Raw genomic sequence first — 10,550 nt, 5'->3', positions numbered from 1 at the left:
GATCACATAGCAATTATGTAATCATCTTCAATAATATGCATTTCTTCCAGAAACATTCCAAATGAGAATGAATTGTCATAGTTTGTTTGCTGCAAACTAGAAATTATGTTTTTTGCGACAAAAATTGTATTTTCGTCATTGTTTTCAAGGGGTTCAAGGGTTTTTGTATATTTCATTAGTGGAAACGGGAAAGTATAGCGATAATTTTGTTTTCTTGGTTGTCTACATTGTTTTGTATGGTGATGTTTGTGTACACTAGCTATTTCATAATCTAGATGTTCGGTGTTACAAGTACTATACTTGTCTACAAATGTTTCGATAGTTGCATTATCATCCTTACCTTAAATTGGTGCATCTGCAATCCATAAGAGGAAGTGATCATTTTCATTGCCACGATTTTGAAATTCGGTTATAGAGAAATAATTTGAAATAATATCGAAGGATGAGTTATTTGTTAATATCAATTTTTTAATTGCACTAATTTTGTGTCTGTAATAATATATGCATGTTTAGAATCTTTTTGTACCAAAAAAGGTTTCTCATCTTTGTTTATAACACTGTGTTGTTGATATGTTGTTTTTTGATATGCATTATTTAATTCTTTGAGTGTTTTTGCTAATGGCTCCCAATAGTGTTCAACACTTGTAATTGTAATAAAAAAGGTAGGTGGTCCAAGTTGTCGTATCATTGCAAAGACATTTTTTTTCAATTGGTGTAGGTAATCTAGAGATATTCATATCCTTTTGAAATCTATGTAACCAATATCGGATTTAATTAATTTTTCTAAATTAGGCTTTACTTTTTACATCTTTTGCCAAGAGCTTCCTTCCTTTTAGTTGGCCTTTGTGTAGTCTTATCCAATTTGTAGACATCACTTGTTGTATCAATATTTTAATGGTCTTGAAAAATAGATTTGTTGTTTGATAGGCAAATGTTCTATTTGAGTGTTGTAATTCCCATTTTGCAATTTTTTGGTATGAATATTTGTTTGTAATGTTTTCATCACGTGGGTTTCCAAAGAATAATGTAGGAAAATTCATTTCTTCGGCATATTTATCTTTGAAGATCCCAATAAGATTATGTCCTTCTGCTAGTGAAATTTCTATGATTTTGTCTTGCATTTCATGTATGCATTTAAATTTAGTGAAGCCATGTATCAATGTTTCGCATGGAATGCCATTTTCTATGTCACTTTCATCACCATTTTCACTTGTACTACTTTCATTGGTTTTGTGATCTACATAATTCAATTGAAGGATTTGTTGCCAATTTTTGCAATTTGGACATTTTGCATCTTGTATAATTTTTTCCTATATAATTGTTTCAAAGCTTTCATGATGATAGTTGCACGCACCATTCCTATCTGATATGCTTTTTTGTATTCTAGTCGTCTCTTAAGAGCAACAATAATAGTAGATATTTTATTAGTAGAGTGTGCTAATGTTGTTTGTAGGACGTCTATATCGATAGACACATCTATAATTGAGCCATTTAAGTTGATTTGAGATTTTTATATCCTAATTGCCATATTTGTGCAAATGCAATGTTAAGTGACACTAGTCTCTCGTCTAATTATGAAAGCATTGATACATATTGCAATGGTTTGTTTGTCTAAATATTATTGGGTGTTGCATAGTCAGGTAATTTAGATTGTTTTAATGATGCTCTGCCTTTGGAGCAAATATAGTTTGTTTATGTTAAAGGTCTATTTTTTTGTTAAATAAAGATATGTTTGCATATCTTTATTTTTGAAATGAACAATGTCTTTCTTAAAAGGCAACATTTGACAAATTGAACATGTATACCCAGGTGTATCCTAAACTTGTTTCTTGAAAAATTCTATTGGTGACATTGTTTTGTCTTTGTTGAGTTTTGTACATATTGTTAAGTGTTTTGTGTGTATTTGTTTCTTGTTTTTCAAAGTGATTGTATGTTATTCTCCTTTTGGATAGATGAATTTATCTCATGCTCAATATGACTTCTAATGGATTGTTTAATTTTATGAAGGGTTACATTCGAATGGATTCTAGTTTCACAAAGTGACCACAAAGAGGATTTGTATCATGAAAGAGGATAGAGTATGATTTTGTATTCGGTGACTAGTTGAAATGCAAGTATCTCTTTGATGTAGTAACTGACCAAACACTTATTTGTATATCTAGCCATTTTGACAGCCATTTAGTACAAAAGATGTCTCCCCATAATCAATTTTTTTGATTATTTGTAGTTGGGAGTGCAAATTTTCTCATTCAACAAAAATATGTTTCCACGTCATCTATTCCATGCAATTCATTTAGCGTGTGAGGATTTAATTCGTAGTTATAAGAAGCAATTGCTTCTGCATTGCCTTGTGAAAGGCAATTCAAGAAGTAGTGGATTGTTCCATCACGTAATTGAATTGATGTGTAACGTTTGTTGAGGAGGAATTTTAATGAATCAAAAAGGCAATCTCCTACATTGTATTTAAATATTTTGATTCAAGTTAATCCTTGAATTCTAAGTGCATCATCCATATTGCATATTTCAAGATTATTTGCAAAGCTATATTTCTCTACATCGATTATCTCTTTTATTGTTATATGTTTGCAATCTATTTTTCTTTTTATTGTCAAAAGAAATATGAAATTTGCAATGGTAAGAGAAAGGAAGTGTAATGTACCTATAATATATATGTATTGAACAACTATTAAAGTTGGTCCTCTTTGCTTTTGTTGTTTTCTTATTGATTAAGAATTTGTGACACAAGCAATTCATATAATTTATAAGGATGTATTTGATAGTGGGGTGAGATAATTGTCTTTGCATTACCTTGTGAAAGGAAATATAAGAAGTAATTAATTATTGCATTGCATAGTTCAATCAATGTGTATTTATTATTATGTAGCCATTGTAATGAATTGGAAATAAAACCTCGTATATTGTATTTAAATTTGTTGCTTTTGAACAATGCTTACTTTTCCCTAACATTATCAATATTGTATTGTTGGCAGTGATTTGGTAATCTATATTTGTGTATCTCATTTATATTTTTGATCATCTTTATTTTTATTTGATTTATTTCAATTGATATTATTCAAAAGTATGTTGAATATTTTCTAATACCTCTTGTAGCAATAACATTGATGAAGACTTGGGGTTCAACCCGTAATGCAACAATAGTTGCAACACTGTGTGAATACAGTGGTCTGATGTTCAAATCACAGTCCCAGGCAGATCGATGGTTAGCAGGTTAATTTGCTTCATACTTGTTGCGACTAGGCCTGAAACATGTTAACCAGAGGAATGATGCCACTTGCTAGAGGCCACAATGGACTGCTCATGGTATGATGGGCTAGATATTGTGGGGGATAGAGAAGATGTTCGTGGAGCGAAAGAAAGATGAAGGAGATAGGTGGCAACATGAAGAGGAAGGAAGGTGGAGAAAGGTGGAAGTTGGAGATAGGAGGAGAAGATGACACAAAGGGATAAGGAGGTGTTGAAAGCATAGAGCAGAGGTGAGGTGGGTGGAGTGGTGAAGGATAGGAGGATCAGAAGGTGATGCAGGTGGAGGAGCGGAGGTGCTAGAGGATGGTGGTAGGTGGATAAATGCCATTGAAGGATGGAGGCAGACCTAGAAGCCAACAAAGGGTGAATGAAGTTTTGGGATGATAGGAGGGGGTTGACAGAGGACAGAGGTAGCAGATGACAAAGGGGGATGGGTGGTGGTAAGAGGTTGAGCGATAGTCGCAAGAGACAAATCCAAAGAGGTGTTAATACTTCATATGTAATCACAGGGAGGAGGTCCCCCATTGTTACCCTCACTGGTTAATACCTCATATGTAATCACAGGGAGGAGGTCACCCATTGTAAGTACATAGTTTTGTGGCTATTATAGTAAAGCATCGACATAAATAGAAAATAAAGCTAGAGTTGCAAACTAGAGAGAGGTTGCAGAGGAAGGAGATGAAACATTGACAATTTCATTTGGGGACTTTGGTTGTATATTGGATATGGATATAGGAGACGTTGCAAGTCGTCGGGGAGGAATATGCGTATATGAAAACACGAGCGCTTTAAAGACATTTGAGAGCCTGGTTGTTACATGCTGACCCAAGTAGGAATTGTGTGCTTGTAGGGCATTTGCAAAAACCAATTCACAATTATTGTTTGACAACCATTTGTAGAGCATTGTAAACACAAGAAGTTGCATCACACTCATTTAGCATGTCATGGGAGAATAGACCACCCAAAAGAGCATCATCATTTGCTAAATTGTAAGCGGCAATAGCTCCATTGTAACCGACTGATGAAACAAAATAATCTTTAATATACATGCATGTGCTAACTTCTCCATGAATGTTGAATTGCGGACCAGGTCCATATAATTTGATAAGAAGCATGATACCACATCATAGTGGTAGATTGTGCTAGAACTATTCTTAAGAAAGTCTTCACCTAATATGAATCTAAAGGATTGTTTAGCATGGAAAGACACAATAGAAAAAATATGTGTTGGTGTAGTAGAATCAATTGGCCCTAGAATGGGGCAATCCCATATTGGTGGTGGAATGTAGATACGTCTATTTGTTGCCACCTTGCACATTCTGATATGATAATAAGATCAAAATGTGATAAATATGAAATGGAACAAACAAACAAGTAGAAGAATGGATATGAAATTAATAACAAGCATGCAAGCAAAAAAATTGAAGACCTAATCATCAAGTTCAATTGTTTTATTTCATCCATATATTCCCAAATAGCATTATATAATCATTGCAAGAAATTATCTTTTTACGTATAACTAAGGTAGCTATAACTTCGTTGATGTAACTTATACTGCCCTGTGAACCAAATAAATAATGTTATTTCAAGTAATTAAAATTATTGAAACAAAATATCAATTAGTTTTGCAATCATTTCTAAATGGTATTGCATAATAAATTTGACAAGAATTGTGAATTGCTTTCATTACTAATGATCAAAATCCATAGATTTGTCGGTTATCTAGATTGAACATACTTAGATCATCCAAATCAAATGTTTAGCAACATATTTGAAAGTAGTACTAGGCACATGTGGAATAGCAAAGTCATAATTCATAGCATGCATATTGTTTATGCCCATATTTTGAAGGTGAATGACAAGACTATTGAAGAGTGTGTGGGGATCTTGGGTCTGAAAATTATTTGCATATTCTTGTTTAGTAGACTCCATAATGGAAATTCTATCAATGTTGGTGTTGTTAACAAGAACATGTTTATCAATAAAGGTGGGGGAGGACTCAAAGAATGCAGATGTGGGTGAGGTAATGAGATTGATAGGATTTATAGTTTGACAAATAGTTTCAAAATTGAATAATTTAAATCTAGTTGGGCGGTTCATATCATCTATTCTAGTATCTTGTGGCCCATCATTGTGTAAGGACTTTGCAGTGTGGATATTTTTACTACAGGTGATATTGCTATCTTTATGAATAGTAGAAGGTTCTCCTGAATTAGTCAATTCATCTCTAGGTAACTCTAGACTTTTATCCATCGTATTTGACAAAGATTGACTCTCATCAGTCATGAGCATGTAAAAATATGAGGCATCTTGCATAATTAATTATGTGATTTAGAGTTGACATACACAAAGTTTGTGTATGCATTATTTCCTCTGATTGATATAGCAAGATGTTTGAATTTGACAGATACATTTCTTCTTGGAACCGCCGTAGCCACCTTCAAAGATGCAAGAGAACATACCACGTTGCAACAGATGATTCATGATTGCTTTCAACCATCAAACTCCTTTCCATGGACCCCTTGTTAGATTATGGGGAGTTGTTGAATATTGTACAAAGGCATATAACATACATGCCTTAAAAAGAAGGCACAAAGCTTGCAATGTAATTATAAAGCTCCATGTGTTGAACAAACCATCTCAACCTTAACTACAAACAATGGAGAGAACAAATGCTACAAACCAACAAGAAATGATGGTCGTCTTAATATTCACATTCCTCAAACTCTTGCAATTTGGCATGTTAATGTTGATTGCCAGCCTGTCACGTCAAGAAAATTTGTTCTCAATTATATCTCTAAATATGCATCTAAATCAGAAATTTAAGTCTAAAACATATGTTGACATCTTAAAAAGACTTGCAAATATAGATAGACGTCAAGATAAGCATTACTTACATATCAAAAATTTACATATGATGAACATTGTTGTTGATCGCGACATAGGAGCTCAGGATTCATGTCACATGTTACAAATATTTCCACTTGTGACATGAAACCATCCTTTTATATTCTTGAATGTAGGCAGAAAAATCTTGCATCATCTCATGAAAGACCAAAGTGACAGTGCGCTCACAAGTGCACATGTCCTCTACTATATGGAAAGACCTACTGAGATGGAGTCTTTGTGCCTCTTAAAATCAACACAACTCTACACATATGTTGTACACAACTTTAGACATATGTTGGTTATTGTAAAAGAAATAAAAGGCGCAAGAGGCAAACATGTGCGATAGTAACCGTATTCTTACTATTTATGGATGCTCCGCCTAAAATTGATGAAAACTTTGAGACATTTTGCTAGTCTAAATTGCTAATGTACAAACCTTTTCAAAATGTTCACCTTGATATAGGTGTTGCAAAAGAAGACATAGTTAAAAATTGGAAATTGTTAAATGTAGCCAATTATCACCCTTGGCATACATGCGAATTACCCCCCCGAAGGGGGTGAAGGAAGGAGATCTAGCCTTTCCCTTAACCAACATGTACCTCATATTGAAAAATAGTCCCAAAGTGATGATGACAATTCCCACTATCAATCTCTATCAGATGAATATGAATGGGAAATATTGTCGCGGTTAGGTGCAACCCATAACTTTAACATAGATGAGTTTGAATTGCTAGGCAGGCAAGATTTTGATCTTACCCACTCTTGGAATACACATAATGTGCCACCTAAACTAGACAATATTGTTGTCCACTTTGTTTCAGCATGTAAATCACAACAAAACAACAATCACGTTCTATGTTAATCTATGGACACAACATCTTTGTAGCTCTCCCCAAAATAAAAGCTTGCCCTTGATATCCTCGAGACCCACCATGCAAACCCATTCCCAAAAGAGTTGTTGTGTGTGATTATGCAAGGCAAAACGGGGACAAGAAAATCATTCTTAATAAATTCTATGTACCGACAATTAAACATATTAGTTCATGGCAACAAAAAGCCACTGCTTGCACTCACATCCACTAGTGTTGCTGCTTACAACACACGTGCTACAACAGACCACACTTCCCTATGAATCCCTATAAAATAAATGAATCCTTTGCAAGGGAAATCATTAACAATTTTCCAAGAAGAGTTTAAACATATTAAATATATCTTGATAGATGAGATGAGTTTTTTGGGCCCAAAATTATTGTTGAAAATTGATTCCCGACTTTGATAAACATGCCCAAATAAACATGAACAAAGCTTTGGTGATGCTTCTCTCATCCTCATTGGCGACCTTAGCCAGCTCCCCCCATTTATGGACAAACCTATTTATGCATCCCACTCTAGAACTCTCACTTTGTGACACAGTTTCACAATTGCTATAATGCTAGATACCATTTTTCGTCAATAAGGCTAGAGCATTGCACAACAATTTTTTTGCAATATCTCCAAAATATAATAAATGCTTAACCATTTGAACATCATTGGAATATACCTATGAATCAAACAAATACAATGTTGACCCTTGAGCAAAGACAATACTTCGATACAACCATCCATTTGTTTGCAACCAATAAGTTAGTTGCATTACATAATAGAAAAATGCTAAATTTATTGAACATTCCTACTGCTATTAGTACTGCTCAATCTGCTTAACAAAATTTAAGTTATTATGATGGCAATGACCAGCTACTCCTTGAGCTGCTACTTTGCATTGTCCAACAAGTTTTGTTAACCTCAAACCTATGGGTCCAAGGTGGCATTGTCAATGGATAACTGGGTGAAATCAAATATATTGTTTATAATGTTGATTCCAAAGCACCAGATCCACCAAACTATGTTGTGATACACTTCAATAATTATATAGGCCCTCCATGGGACAAAAAAAACCCCAAAAACATCCTTCTCCTGCGAATAACACGAGGCAATCGTAGACAACTCTCACTTAGGATGGATTGGGCTATAACAATAAATAAATCACAAATGATTACATTAACAACAACAACAACAATGTACATTGACAATCACGAAAGACAAGGCTTGACATTTAAAGCAATTTCTAGATTCAAAAGCATTGAAGGCCTCCACATAGATTAACTGTTCACTTTCAAAAGGTATTGTAGGATACAAAACAATGCTTTTACAATACTCATGAAGAAAGAGGAGGCTCACTTGCAAATGCTCTTACCCACCATAGCCCTGGTGCATTGATCTAGTTTTGCCAGCTCAATACAGTGACCATTTTCATTATGGTTACCTATTTCACTACTTCGTCCACAAATTTTTCAGGTTCTTGCGTTTTATAGTCCACTGGCTTCAACCTCTGCCAACAATAACAGTTGCTCCAATTACACAACAACATGTACTTGTCTTTTCCTTTTTATATCAACTGTGTTGCAGCTCATTGGAATACTATTGGATAGTCTTTTCCAAAATACAAACTGTTCCAACTCTTTTTGTATAAATTTTTTGTATTGTTGTTACAACCAAAAGTTCATTATGCTTTTATTTCAATCCATTATGAAAACTATGTTATTTGGAAACATAGCTTCATCAAATATCAAATTTCATAAAGACTGTTCAACTTCTCCAAATTTAAAAAGCTACGAACCAAGTACGTTGCCCAAATATAAACTACTTTAATGTTGTTTTTTCCTCTATTAGATTCCAAATAACTTTTATTTGTCACATGCTAACTTCTCATGTTGACCATTTTTTCATTTGTATCTAAATTGTTGATTCAACTATCCAAGCACTGCTCCAGGCAAATATTTACATTGACAATTTTTTATAAACTTGATTCCTGTTCTGATTAAACTTTAATTGTCTACCAAATAATACACTTCTTTTCTCATACATATTTATTGAAATCATATTCTAATTATGATTTCAAACTAGAATAGTTCTACGATGACAACATCATCAACCATGTAAATTACTGCAACTCCTTGTATAGCCAGCTCACCACTGAGAACATCGGAAGGCAACGCATCAGGGAAAAAAATAGTTTCGCTCTTGTTGCCCATTGGACTTGCTGCTTAATCGGTATGTTGCCACCCACCACATTAAAACAACTGTATTTAGGAAACTCCAAAAACATTTGGAATATATTTGCATTTTGTTGATTAACAATGTTTTCCAGCATGAAAATATTGCTTACATATTTTCATAACTATGTCCTTTCATTCTATGATGATAATCTAATGCTTATTCAACCATAAAAAGGCAACTCAACCATGTAAACATACCAACACGTTTATTCCTTCCCTTTACTTTTCTAATTTTTCATATTCACAACTTCTACCTAGGGTGATTGAATATTATTATTCCATTATTCATAGTTCTTTCCTCCATAATCTCCACTTATTTTTATATAGCATTTACATATTGTCCATGGAACACAACTACCATTCCATCAATAACTTTAACCACTTCTTGCCTTAATCCAAAACTTTAACCACTTCTTGCTCGCAAAAACACAAAGTCTCAACACCCTTCACTGTAGGCACAAGTAAATGTTTCTACTTTCCAAACAAGTCTATTTATTTTGCTTTTAAATTTGAACATTCGTTTCACTTCCACAAGTATATTGATTTGTAGGAACTCTATGAATTTGGTCATAACTTGCATGTTTGTGAAGAAGTTATGCATGAAGCGGTTAATGATACATCGACTGCAACCTAGGTACAATCAATCCCCATAAACGATCTACACAAAAACTTTCACAGATGAAATCATCAATCCTCACCTGTATTGCAAAATAAAATAAAAAAAGTTTTTCAAGGTTTTAAATTCTTATTTAGCTTACACTTCAAAACTACAGTATCTATATCATGTTTACCCAAAATTATTTCATTTTCATCTACCATGATGAGTGCCTACTTGGCCAGCCACACAAAAGGAAGTTCAATGATAGAAATATAACACGATGATTATTGCTCCCCTTCACTTTTGTGACATCTTACATTCACAAATTCTAACTAGCTTTTTCAATTTCTGTTATTCCATTGCTACTACTATATATCTCCACAATATGCAGTTCTTTCTATTTAGGATGCTTTACTTCACACACAATAACACCATGTTTATACTTTACTACCATACAACCACTTACATATTTTTTATGCAATACAAATGGCAGACCATGAATACCATCGACTACTTGTTACTATCCAAAACACAAATCCCAAGCACCTTCAACTTCATCCATAGGTAAAATAATTGTTGTTTCTATATGGTTTATTTCTTTTACTTTTACATTTATTTCGCTTTGAGAAGTATATTGCTTTGCAGGCATTGTCCTAGTATGCTCATACATTACCTACTTTGGATGTCATGCATACAACAATTAA

This window comes from Cryptomeria japonica, chromosome 4 (assembly GCF_030272615.1).
Source record: "Cryptomeria japonica chromosome 4, Sugi_1.0, whole genome shotgun sequence".
Lineage (NCBI taxonomy): Eukaryota > Viridiplantae > Streptophyta > Pinopsida > Cupressales > Cupressaceae > Cryptomeria > Cryptomeria japonica.
The sequence above is the reverse complement of the archived record's forward strand: the minus strand, read 5'-3'. Positions refer to the sequence as shown.